Below are 14,204 nucleotides of genomic sequence, written 5' to 3' on the forward strand. Positions count from 1 at the left end.
TAATAACGTTACAATAGGTATATAAAACAAATGTATATGTGAGAGTGTTTGCGACGACGATACCCGCGAGACAACGAACGAAACGCAACAAAATTTAAGCAACGTGCTCCACATTAAATATTTAAGAAGCGGCAGAAGACACTTTTCAGCAGAGCTGAGAAAAGGAGAGAACGAGCTCCAGCTGTTGGTAAGTTGCGAAATTTTGATTTGTTATATTTTTGAATATAAAATCAATTAGGGATCTGGGATAGAATGAGAATGAGAATCCCATCAACAGATGGCTAAAAGACCAAAAACGTAAAGCAAGTGATTGAAAAGTTGTTTCAATCAAAGATTAAACATTACTTTATCGCTGAGATTTTGCTTACTGAATTAAGGATTTTTTTAAAGAAAGTTTTTAATAGTTTTTGCGAAGCACTTGACGGAAAAAGTGAAAAAATATTCTTACAAATACTCGACTTGTTTTTCTATTGTGTAATTTAATAATGTTGTGTAACGGTTCAGGCTTGGCAAAAGTTGAAAACAAACTAAAATTCTTACAAAATGTCTTAGCAAAAAACCCACACAAAACCCGACAAAAATTCACAAAGTAATTTGAACCTAATTACGGAAAACTTTTTGCTTGTTTTTAGATCGTTTCCTTTAGATTCCTTTGGGTGTTGCATCGGTTGATTCAATTTACCGTAGACCCGCCACAGTTTTGGCTCAAAGAACAAGGAAAGAAAGAACAAAAATTATAGGCGCATCGTTAGCTAATCAATGACCGGAACTCTGATTTATCAGGCGGCTCTATTGATTTATTTGAAGCCACTTCCCCCCCTGCAAACACCTCCTTTGCCACCTCCTTGAAGGAGAACATTTACAAGTCGTGCATTTGGATGGAAGGAAAGTCCCATAAAAACAAAGTCCTGGCCATAAAAGTAAGGGCATGGCCGAATCCAAAGTGCAACCAAAAAAAAAAAAAACATTCGCACATATGAGACATAAAAAAAGTTGCTCTTTTGGCGTTTCTTAAATAGTTTTATGTGGCAGGCAGCAGCCCTTAGAAATGTATAAAAGTCTCATAAAATAAGCAAAGGAAAACCCAAAATTGTCTTTAAAAGGAAAATCACTCAAAGATTTTTCCTGTGTTGGAGATGGAAGTGTATTTTGCATTGTATTTTGGTTTAGCCCAGCAAAACTTTATGCAAATGAGTCTTCCAATTTTTTATTGTTTTCCGTTCACAGGCTCTCAGTCGCAGTTTTTTTTCTGGGGTTTTTTTTTTGTCCAGCGCGTTGAAGCATTGGAATTTACCAAAAGCCGCAGCCAAACAAACCAGAGAAAAGGGGCAAATGAAAATAAATAGAAAATGCCTTGAAAGTTTTATGCGATTTTGTCTGCCGCCGACGTCGGTCCAGGGAGGCGTGACAAAGGACCAAAGGGTTTGTCTTGGCAGACTCCTGTCGGAATCTCCTGATGAATGTGAATGCCACACATAAAGGGAAGGGGTGCTGCCACATGTGGGTTCATATACATTACCATTAATGCTGTTGTTTCTGCGGAGGGGTAAAGTTCATGGGAGAAATTCGCCACCGAGATTTTGTCATTTTTTGTTAGCTTAGAAAACTGCAATTATAGTTAAGCTGAGCATTTTTTGTAGTGGCTGAAGGTGGCTTTTAATTATTTTCTCTTCAGCTTTTTCTTTTAGCTGCTGAGTTTCTATGCCAAATAAATTGTAAATAAATAAGATTTAAATTGAAAATATATCAGCTTGGTGACTCTTTCTGTCGTATCACAGTGCTCGAGTAGTCTGCTAAAATTGTATCATAGTTGGATGGCTCTTATCAGCGACAACCAAAGAATGATAAGGTTCAATCAATGGATGCGCGTGTCAGGATGTGCATAGACAAACAAAACCGACAAGTGTCTGGCAAATACAGGTAAAATACAGGAGATAAAACCACAAGGGTGGCAAGTATTAATTAATGCACCCTCATTAGAACTAGATTCTGAGTAAACTGTGAGAGTGGAACGGTTATGGTATAGAGTTTTCTGTTTGCTATCAGTTGGGGTCTGAAAATAAACTAAATATAGCCACAAAAAAAGCTGTGTATTTCTCTCTCTCTATCTATTTTTGGGCCGAAGTTCCCCCATTTTTCCTCACACTCATTTGGTTATCAAGTTAATAAACGGAAAATGAGCTTGTCCCCCCAGCAGGAATAATCGTAATAATGAAATTTGCCCAAAACCAGGACACGTGAGCGGACAATGTCAATTTTAATCAGCTTTGTGCTTCTGTTAAGGGTATGCCAATTTGTAATGCTTCGGTTTACCCTTAGGGACAACTTTTTGTCTGGTTTAAAGCTTAATAAAATGTTTTGGAAATATACATTTATTATATGGCGATATTTTGCATAAATAAAAATGTTTTTGGTGGACTCATTAGACGTGGAGTTTTTGCTTGGAAAATTCTTGAAAAACAAACTTTCAAAGGCCTTAAAGAGAGGATACCTGAAGCTTTTTCTAGTTTCCCACTCAGTCAAAGCTTTATTTTGGGTTGCATTTCAAAAAGGTTTCCAAAATATTTTCTAATAATGGGTATCCCAGTTAGCTACTCGAGTGCCCTTATTCTTTTATGAATTCTGCTGCCTGAGTGTTGATTATAATGATAAACTCCTTGAAGCACTGGCATGCAAATTGCTTGCACGCAAAACCCTAAAATTTAAGAGCTCCTAATACACACACACACACCACACATGCTTATAAGTATTTGGTATGTGTGTGTGTGTAAGTAACCCCACATATATGTAAATGAATGTCATGGAAAAGGAGTCCTCGGGCAAATTCAATTTGAATCGCTTTCGCCTTCCCTTTTTCCGTTTCTAGTTCAGCACATTTGACACTTGAGATGCTCCTGGTCTGGTTTTCCGCCTCTCTTTTGCTCCACCTATCCTCTGTTGTGTGTGTGTGTGCGTGTGTGTGCTCGGTGAACTGTTAAACAGCTGACATGGCCACTCAATCTACTGAACGCCCCAGCCTCCCCGCAGGCAACAGGTGAACGGAGCACGGAGAACGGTGAGCTGGCATTTTGCTTATTGAAATGTTTTCGACACTTTTTGATTGACGGCCAACCAAAATAAAAACGAATGCACCTACATAGATACATATTCTTTGGTTTCTACTTTTATCTTTGCTCAAAAGTTTGTCAGTTTTAAAGCTAAAAGAAGTCAAGGTAAGGTGTAGGGTGAGGCAATGTCCTTTGCAGTGTCCTGCTTTTGCTGCTTGCCAAGCGACGGGTTGGAAATGTTTTTGCCACATTCATTAATGTACAGATTTTTTTTGCTTTTTGTGGGTCAACCTTGTTATGCGTAAATCTTTTGTGAAATGAAAAGAAAAGGTTTTTTATTCATGGAAGAGTAAAAGGAATATTTTGACAAATTATGGCGCTTAGAGAGAATTCTAAGGATACCTTTTTTAACAGCGAATTTTGAGACTTTTGACAAAAAACTGACAGCTACTTTAGAGACAGCTTTTAACAAAGGGTCAGGTAATAATTTGCACTTCATTTTAATCAGCTCAAGGCCACAGCTCTGGAGCCACTCTTCCAATAAGAAAACTCTCGGTTAAACGCTTTGAATCTCTCCCAACAAACTCTCAGTCCAAACTCTAAGTTTGATCTCACTTTTCCCATCGATTCATGCAATTACGTAATTATTAAAATGTTGTCGACACTTTCGCTGCATAAATCAAAGCACGCACGTGTCGATTATGTGCGCCAACAAAAAGAAGCCCAAAAAATGCAAAAGGCAGTCCAGCCTTGGTACTTACCCCCAAAAAACTCGCAGCATCGAAGGCCAAGAAAGTTGGCCCAAACAATTGAGGAAAGTTTTACGCTGCCACTGCCCAAAACTCTGGCTAATAATCTGCTCAGGCTGTAAATGCCCTGCAGTAGGCCTTATCCTGGCCGGGGCCAATAATTCGTTCTTGATTTTAGCTTGGAGTAATTTTTCGCTCGATATTTTATATATTTTTCTTCTTGCGGTGGTCCACAGCTGTCAGCCTTCAGCTGGACTGCTGCATATCTGTGCTCTAATTTGCATTTTTATGTCTGTAAGTGATATTTCTTTGCACTTTTTCTCTCTACTTTTTTGCTCTATCTGTCCGCACATCTACATGTATTTTGCATGGCCAAAAGCCACAGCAGTCAGCCAAGTGGAATACGGAATTTTTATGCTCAGTCACATGAGTAAGTGAATATTTTTGGTATGGCATGTGGGACTGTGGTCCTCAGACTGTGCGTGTGAGCAGCAAGAAATTCCCTCAGTTTGGTGCGATAAATCCTGAATTATTAAATACACATAAATCAAGAGAAAAAGAGATACCGTAACTAACAGCATTAAAATTGCATGGCAGTCTTTGCTAGCCGCTTCCACTGTGCCATGTGTGTGAGCCGCACAGCTAAACCACCAAATCGATTCCCATGCAACACATTCTCAAGCACTGTTTGTTGTTGTTTTTATGGTGCCATTTGCATAATCAGCTTGCAACTAATTAGAAGGCAATCAGGCAGAGATTCAGCCTGGAGTAAGTCGGACTACCAACAAGGTATATTCCAGAGAAAGTTGTGGCCACTTTCTGTGGCAATTAGAGCACTGCCTTACCCTCTGTGGCATATACCTTGGACTACCCGCAATGTTAATCTCAACAATCTGGCAAAATACACACATTGGCACCTGCTACCCCACACCCCAGCCAGCAGCAGCACCTCCCAATTCCCCATCCCATTATTGGCTTTCAGCTGCACCTGTTACGCGCGCAGGCAGACAGCAAAACTGATGGAGGATATGCCCATACAGATGGAGATTGAGCTGGAGCTACAGATAGAATCGAAGGTTGTGTGCTGAACCCAATCAGTGCGGCACAAAATCAAATTTTCCTCCTATTTCTAACAGAAAACGGAAATGGAGTCCCTGAATATGCAAGTTCTGAGTGGCTGAGGGAGCAGGCTTAGGCAGGCATGGCTCGAGTGGCAGCAGCTTAGATAGTTTGGTTGATGCAAAGAAACTTTAATCTGTTGGCTTCGACATAATTGGATGGGTTGTATATGTGGTGAATATTTATGATACGGCATAGGCCTTGTCGGCTAAAACTCTCCCTAAAATCTTACTTTTTCGATGCCTTTTCCTTTCACCATTTAATTAAATATATACTCGTAGTCATGGCATAATTCGAGCGGTCTAAAGTTAAATAAATATCCCAGTTACACAGCCCCAAACCTTCGTTTTTCTTTCAACAACAAAACTTCAAGTTTTTGTTAATGTTTGCCGCAATTTTCGCTTGCTCACTGATTTATGTAGACTGAACAAATTAGCACTTAAAACTTTGCTGTCCTCGAGCCTTTGGCTTTAATTGGCAAAAGGTAAATAAGTTGCCAGCAGATAAAGGGAGAGCCACACTCCATGGAGGTTGCACAGCCAACAAAGTTCAAATCTTTTGGTACATTTTCATGAGAGAAACGTAGAGAAATGTTTCAGGATATGTGCAGTGAGCATACGCCGTGTGGGCCTCCATGCTAAAATCTTTCTATTGAATTAGAGCAGCTTTTGTCGCTGTGCTACGTATGCGCAACGTTGGCCCGAATGAGACTTAATTTGTGCGCCAGGAATCGTTGGTGTCTGGGCGCTAATTTGATATCAGCCAAACACACAACCAACAGGCCAGGGTGTCTAGTGTCTAGTGTCTGGTGGCTGTGTCTGTCAGGTTAATAGCTGTCTCCACCCTGCTACCCGCTCTGCTCTTTCTCTCTGCCATTTTGGCAGCATCCAGCTTGTCCCATTAAAAGGTCTCTAAACTCATATGCATTTGTCTCACGTGTCAAGGCTCTGTCGTTTATTGCCAATCTGATGAGTAGCTGGCAGTACACCAAAGTTTAGGGTAACGTGGCATGGGAGGCTTTGTGTGCGCCACACCCACCGCCACCGCCACGTTTGGCGCTCATTAATTTCCATCGTGTAGGTTTTTAATGAAGATGCGTGCCTGGCACAGGGAACCAGTCGGGAATAATTTATGCTAAACCAGAAAGTTAACCCGCTGCTTGTTAACCGTCTTACGCCTTGAGGGGCATCCTTCTACTTCTACTTCTACTTCCACTTGTGCGCTGAAAAATAAGCCCAAAAATAATGAGCAGCAGCAAGAACAACAAAAACAGCACAAAACATCCTTGAGACAGGATGGGGCCTGAAGTTTTTCGTGCAATTTTAATCACTTGACTTATTTCAATTATGAATAATTAGCGGGGGAATGTAAATTTATGAGCGAAACCCAGCGGGAGAGACAGCTTGGGTGTAATTTTGAGGTAACTGATCGGTTTTTAACCTATAATATTTAAGGTCAAAGGGGAAGTACAATTTATACACAATTTATTGGTGGAATTTCGGTTCAAATGGAGAGAAAGTTTAACCCTGATAAATGTGTATTTAAATGATGAAAGTCTATGAATTATTATTCCAACTACTCCAGATAGGTAGAAGTCAATTACTTACAAGTAATTGCTTTTACAAGTATAGATATAAATAATAAAATACAATTTTCTAGGCAATTCCCACACAGTGCTTCTTGGAACTGCTGGAAACTGCAAGGCAATTCCATTAAACCCAAAACAGAAAGAAAAGAATGAAAGCAAATCCCAAGCAAAACCAAGTCTGAGACTCAGAAAAGTAAAGAAAGAAAGAACAAACTTAAAAGGGAAAGACCTGAAATAATAGAGCAAGTGGCCGGGCCAAGCCCCTGAGGGCATTTAAGCGGCTTGACTTGATTTAAATTTTTTATTTACTTTAGCAAATGAAATAAAATGTTTAAGCACAGACACAGCTACACCCATATACATATGTACATAAAGAAGATACAACACATACTAAGACAAACTAATCGCCGTTGACAGTAAAACGAACGAAAGCAGGACTGGACACAGGACATGGAACCACACACATTCGGCAGCAGGAAGTATGTACACGGATACCCATACAAAATCCGATTTTACGGCAGCTGTTTGTTTGTTTGTGTGCGTGTGGCTTGGCTTTCCCTTTGTGCTTTTTATATTTCCTTTAATTTAAGTTGATGCGCCAGAGTGCAAATAAAGGCAAAAGATTTATAAACAGACCAACGCTAGGGCCGGGCTACCGGCTAAGTAAAATATTTACACAATAAAACAGCACAAAAAACAGTCACTACAGCAAGTAAAACAACGTCAAAGCTCGAAAAGTATCACAGTAGCAGCAACAGAAACTACAACTTAAACCGCAGTGGCGGCGGCACATGTGAAGCTTTTCACAGCCACAAAAAATGCAAAGCAAACAAAAAGCATTTTGTTTTCTCTGTTTTTGCATGAGGTTTTCTCAATTGTCCTTCCATATTTTTCCTTTTTTTGTAAGGCACTCTTGCCACAACAAAACGAACCACAAATGTCCCTAAAAATGTGTTAAGAGGAAATGTATTTTGGTCATAAAATTTCCGTGCCTTCAATTTAGACTGGAATTTGTAAGCTTTAAGTAAAATTTAAGTCAATGGCACAACGTAAATTTGGAGCTGGAACTTAATATTGCTGAGATTTTCAAGGCAATTCATTTAATGAAGATGCTGGAAAAACGCACAAAAGAGAAATTGAAATTTTCAGTCATGTCAGCAGGTAAATTTGTGGGACACAATTTGTGTACTCTGTCCACTCTGTGGGCTTTGTAGTAGTCTACCTTTGGTAGAGTCCAAGTGCTCAGTCCAAGCTGACAATATTTTGTGCCTTTACTGCGGTGGAGTTCCCTTCTTTATCTGAGCAAAAAATGTGAAAAACGCTCGGAATTAAAGCTGGCAAAAAAAAAGGATAATGAGTTAACATATGTTATGCCCAAAATATGAGGATAACCAAAGCAGTGAACAAACAAATGAAACTCAGAAGAGAAACCTAAGCGCCCTTTACTCAGGTAACTCGACCAAAGGGATGCCCTGTAAATGAAATATATTTTATATAAATAAAGAATATTGGTTACTCGAGTATACAAAATGTTCATTCAGAGGATATGAACATTTTGGAAGAAAAAGAAGATCCGATCTTGATGATATTTATAGGATTCGATCGGATCACAATCTCAGATGAGCCTCACTTTAAATGGTTTATTGAGCCCAAAGCTGCTGCTCCTGCAGGGCTACAGGATATTCAGACCCTCTAAAGGCAGACAAAACAAAATGTTTGCCTTGGGGCAGCACATTTAAAAATGACACAGAAAAAATAAACAGAGAGAGAGAGAACGAAAAGGGAATGTGCCCAAAGCGTCCTGTCACTCAGCAAAAGTGAAGAATGAGAATATAGTAGAAGCAAGAGAGAGAGAGAGAGAGAGAGAGTAGAGTGTGTTAGAATGGGAGTGAGAGAGCAGCTAATAATATTTACGGGCGCACATTTTAATGCCAACTGTCAACGCAGAAATAATGCGCATCTTCACATATGAGGACTCCATTTGATGTGGGTGCTGGCATGTTTTTAGGTATGTGTGTAGCTGTAAGTGTGTGTGTATTTGAGCAAAAGAGACAGCAAGCGCGACTTACAACTTCTCACTCTAAACATGAGCCAGCGAAGTCTGTGGGAGGCTGAAGGTACTGTGGCTGAGCACAGTTGTTGTATTTAATTTGTAATAAAAATAAAGTGCACATTTATGGAACGAGACACCAAGTCAGGTGTGGGCAAAATGAATTTTTTACGCTTTGGAACTTTTTCCGTTAAGCTTCTTGTTGCACGAGGAGAATGCCACAGACACTACGTGAGAAAACGAGCAACGGCAAAGTGTGGGCACGGGACATTCTTTCAAGAAAGCAACTCAGTGTGACAAATTTTGTGTAGCTCCGTTTCTAGAAGTGCTATCCTCTAGATCCTTTTTGCATTTTAATTTGTGAAGTTTTTTACTTATCCATAAACACCTCGATTGTGGTATTTGTTGCCTATTTTTGTAGACAATAAAAAGTAAGTATCTAGTGTCTGAAAAGGAGAGCAAACCCATAAAGATCTACTGCAAAACGTGCGAATGACAACATAATCCTACAGAAAATGTTCCTTCTTTATGAAGTGTACAAGAAAGATAAGCAAACTTCCAGACATATATACGTGACAGCAAGATATAATATAAAATGTTAAAACTTTGACTGCTTAATAGTAGCAGAACATGAGTATTTATAAACGGATTATTCTCGGCTAAGCATTTAAGTTAGAACAGAAAATTGAATGAAAAGCTGCAGCTAAAAATAAATCTAATAAAATTATAAATAAATAAAATATAAATTTTGTCTGACACTGATGCCACATATACATGAATAATTCAAGGGAAATAACTAAATTTAGAAAGAATTTATTCCCAGAACTCTTTAAGGTGTTCTTTTTTACATTTTCTCTTACACCTCCAACTTTTTCAGCTTAACAGCTTTAAGGCTTGTCCACAATTTTACAACACCATCCAGCAGAGAACGAAGTTCTATACAAATATACACTTTAAAATACATTTAAAGCCAGCTTTACATCCATAACAAAACAATTTTGTATCGGTGCCAAGCAGCAAAAACAAAAAGAAAATGCCAAAGGTACACCCAAACAAAAGCCAGGAAAATGCCCAGCCATTGTTCGAGTATGCCAAAACCAAGAGGGAATATAAATGTAATTGGGATTTAAATTAGGTAATCTTTTAGGCATTTTGCTCAGGTGTTGGAATTCTTTCCCAAACCCCTGTCGGAATCAGCTTAAAGTGCTCGTCCTCTCCAGACCGCTGACAAGATGTTGGCAATTTTATTAGACAAGCATCAAGGAATTTCAAAATGAATTGCAGTCAGGAGGCGGTCCTTTAAAATGCTCTGCTCAAATTTAATTAAAATTATATAACTGGCAGCTGCAGAGTGTTCTTTTCAATTTGATTAAAGGAAATGTGCAATTTTTTTTGCTTCCTTATTATGGTAGATGAAACCACAGCAAGAAAGAGTGATATGAAGACAGCGCCAGCAAAAGTTTCCATTTCATTCTTTTGCACTTTGTCAAATAAACTTGACTTGAGAAAGTCAAGTCCCTTTTTTTTGTGTGTGGCAAGAAGTCAAATGGTGATGGTTGCCAAGGTGCCCCGAGGCTTTGACAGTTTGTTGTTTTTATTGATAGAACTGGAAACCGCAAAGAGTTTTCCACGAAAAGGCGAATTTGATAGCGTTTCAAAAAGTTATCGTTTCGCATTGCATCCTTTTGAGGCGCCCATCACGTGCGTACATACAAATATACTGGGCCTATCCTGCTGCGCGAGAGAGATTCTATCTTTGCGTGTGTTTGGCATGTTTAATCAGGCAGAAACCATAAGCAAATAGGCAAATTGTTTCCAAATAAACAAGTCGGAAAAGTTTACGAGAACATTTGAAATGCTGACGTCCAAAGACATAGAAACAGAAACAGAAACAACTCTGATAAAAAAAAAAACAAGGTCTAGGGGGAAGGGATAGGAAATCTTCGTTTGATGATGCTCTTAAAAAGTTTTCCATTTGTTGAATATGTGGGCCAAACTGTGGAACAAAACTTTCTGGCGGCTTGTTTAAAGTGTTCGTTGACAGAGTTTACTTACTCTTTAAAGAGAATTTGTGTTGGTGTGTTCACTTGACACATTCTGTAGTCTGGATAATTAAGTTGCATGCCCCTAATTTGCAGTTGATTTAGTTTACTCTCTCCCTGTGGATTCACTCAGCAGCAGAGCAACGAATGATTGCAGCGACTTCAGCTGGACCTTCAGCATTCATGACTGAGCTGGACCATAAAAGCTTGTTCTTAGAAAAAACTGCATTGCTTACGTACGTATTTGTATGTAAAATGAAGGACCTGCTGGCACTTACCACGTTCCGAACTTGATTATTATCAGTGTTTGTCGTCGGTCTAGTTTCCTCTTTATGTCCTTCGAGCCTTTAGCAAGGTCCGAGTAGCTGAATCGCCAACATCCTCATTTTTTGCTTTCCTAATGGCTGCAGCAATCAGCGATTATGAGCTGCGCTGCTGCGAGTACCTACTTAGTCTGCTTGTCCCTCTCCTCTCTCGCACAAAGCGGAATTGAAAGAACAAACGGAGCAAAGCAGCACTGCCTCGAAAGGTGTGTTTCTGGACAAGGTGGGGCGTGGCCGAATTGTCTAGCCCATGTGTCGTTTTATCTCTTTAGCTGTATGTCATCCCAGGTCGCGTTCAGCCCCAAAAAAATAAGTTAAGGGAAAAATCTAAAACAATCATAGAACCAGTTTTTCAGCCTCACCTTATATATCTACACCTTGGCCTCGTGTAAATTGTTACCTCACTGCTCTCTCTTTCCTGCTCTCTTGTCGTTTGCTGGCCATCGTTTACGGTTAATGCAGTTTGCATTCTGGCTACAGAGGCTGCGCTCACGAAACAGTAAACTGTTGGGCTGCGCTGCTGCGGTCGACAGACACTAAAGAGAGACCATGATAAGTACAGTGCGGCTCATATGATTAGGGAAATGTTCGTTGAAGGCAAACAAAAAGCTTAAATAAATTATAACTTTTGACTTTTCCAGCTTATAGCACAATGGTGTGGGTGTACTTTGTTATTTGTTGGATAAACAATTTGAATAACAATTGGCTCTCCACCGCCTCCCTATAGAATCAATATACTTGGCCCCCATTTTCCCTTTACGCCCCATAAATAAAGCAATGTGCACAGTTCTGACTGAGCTGGGCGACTCAACCAAAACATTTGTTGGTTTGATGGACAATAAGAGTACATGACAGTCCCTGCCAGTCAGGACAAAAACAAGATGAAAGGCAGCTTTCACAGTAAATACGAGCAATTGATGCGTTAACCCCAATTTGATTTGTCTTATTGTCAAATGTGCAGACTTTTCAAGTGGTCTCCTTTCGATACCATGACTAAGCTGCCCAGATTACTGTTCATTAACATACTCCAACAATAGCAAAAACCCAAAACGGAATCTGTCAACAGAATCTGTTCAAATAATAATACCAAGAGCACAGCCGTCTGAGTGCCATATAATATCCCCCAGCAGTCGATGCATGTGCCCGCTCGTCTCCTTCAAATACAAACAAGTAAATAAATATGCTTCGTCTCAGCATAAATAATCTTCGTTTTTTGGGGGTGGTTCATAGACCTACAGATGTTGACCCACATTTTTTGGGTGGAGAGAGATTATAAGGGGGCAGAGGGGCTAGAGGCTGCTCTAGCTTAAAGTGTAGCGCAAACACAAGAGAAAGCAAACAATGAAAGGAGCTCGGAACTCTTGAAGTAAAATGACATGTGGAGAGAGAGATAGTCAGCTTTGAATAGGTCTTTAAGATGGGTTAAGAGAAGCACCCTCTTAATAAATTGAAGCTGTGAAAGGCGGTTCTTAAAAAGACTATACAAATAGGGGTTTGAAATTGAAAATATTTAAGAACATTTGTCAGTTGGAACTTATAGATATAAATATAAAAGTACTGCCATTTCGGCTCTATTCAATCAAAGTTTTACAACTGATTTGCAATTATTATTCTACCGAAAATATTTCCCTAATTTCCATTTTTTCTAATTGGGCATTGGAATCATCTTCCATTCAATAAAACTAGTCTCGATATTTTCATTTCATTACACATTTGAAATCCCAAAACAATTCATTTTCATATCTAAATGTTAATGCCAAATGCAGCTCAATAAATCACACACAAATGAATAAATCATGCTGACAATATTTGTGAAATTCCTATAGATATGCACGATATGGCTTACTGGCCGCAAAAAGGTTCCACAAGCAGCCCAAAAATGCTACTCGTACTCTCGTTATCTCTTTGCACAATTTTTGCATGCTGCGGTGACTGTCAACAAATTGATTTTCAATTTTTATGCTTGCCTAAACGGAAAATTTACAAAACACAGAGGGAAACACGAAACGACAAACGACAGGGGTTGTCTTCTGTGTTCTTGGTTGGAATTGGAAAATGCATTTATTATAAATGAAGTACAAGCCCGACATGGGCTCTACACTCGAGCAGGTCCCCCGAAATTGTTATTTCAGGTCTTCGAAATGGTTCTTGCTGAATGCAAATATTCCACGAATTTCCATTTATATTCGTTTTTGAATTTGTTTTTTGTGACTTCGAAAAGCTTATGGAAATCCCCTGAGGAAGGAGTAAATTACATTTGCTTTGAATCGAAGAGACAGGAATGATTAAAGCTGAGAATTTAATACAAAACGATAGGAGCTGCCTCGCTCACTATTCACTATGCTAATTTTGGCTTATAGATTTAATACGAAAAATGTTTTCCCATGTTGAATCTGTGTCGAAAATGCAAATTTTATTTGTTAACTGGAAAATGTAATTAAGGTGAAGCCCCCACAATTTGTTGCAAATATGTCAGCAAAATGTATAATGCAGATTGTCGATTTGTTTAAATATTTGATATTTACTGATTGGCATAAATGTCCAAGCTGTCAGAGGATGTTTGCTGATACGCACGGTAAAACGAAAATAAAATAAATCAAAAGCCAAGCACATACAGATTAGCATTTACTATTAACAGCTTTTTGCTTTAATATTATGGTAAGAATTAAAGTAAATCTCAGTACGTATATTTACGAACTTAAAGCATTTTTCCCAGCCTTCAGCGAAGAGCTTTTCAAAATTCCCAGCTTCAGGCAATCTTCTTTTTCAATTCCAAATAAACTCAAAAACATCGAAACTCCATTTTCACATTAAAGCTTTATAACGTAGAGGCAAAATTGAACATTTTCCGTGCTCCAGACACACACACACTCACTCACAGAGGGATGCTGACACATACGCACAGCTCGTTCATAATTCAAGTGACAGAAGGAGGCACCGCAAAGCCCACTCAGAGACCTGAAAGTATTCACTTCCGCATCCCTGGGCATTCTTGTGGCACGCCCAAGTCTGATGCCACTACCGAGAAAATTGGAAACGGGTTGACCTTCGTTTTTCATGCAGATTTGCGGCTGCGGTGACAGTGGGCGCAGGCGGCACAAAGCTGGAGCATAAATTATCGCTAATTGTTCAATATAATGTTTATGATAAATGAACCCCAAACAACGGCCCACGTTTCGCTCAAGTTACGCGAAGAAGCGAAAACGAAGATGGATATACAAGTATCTACCAGCTAATCACTTAACGCATCCTTGCCATGGATTTTGTGGGCTCCCACTGGCTGGGC

At 39.3% G+C, this 14,204-nt stretch overlaps 1 protein-coding gene across 1 annotated transcript in view; it reads left to right on the forward strand.

Annotated features, from left to right (window-relative positions):
- The window catches only part of LOC117585811 (soluble guanylate cyclase 88E), a 39,333-nt gene continuing 25,129 nt past the window's right edge, over nt 1-14,204 (forward strand). Inside the window, exon 1 of the mRNA XM_034275531.1 lies at nt 1-187. The gene's annotated coding sequence lies outside the window, so the exon portion shown is untranslated. The remainder of the gene's footprint in view (nt 188-14,204) is intronic.

Source organism: Drosophila guanche, unplaced genomic scaffold (genome assembly GCF_900245975.1).
Source record: "Drosophila guanche unplaced genomic scaffold, DGUA_6, whole genome shotgun sequence".
Classification (NCBI taxonomy): domain Eukaryota; kingdom Metazoa; phylum Arthropoda; class Insecta; order Diptera; family Drosophilidae; genus Drosophila; species Drosophila guanche.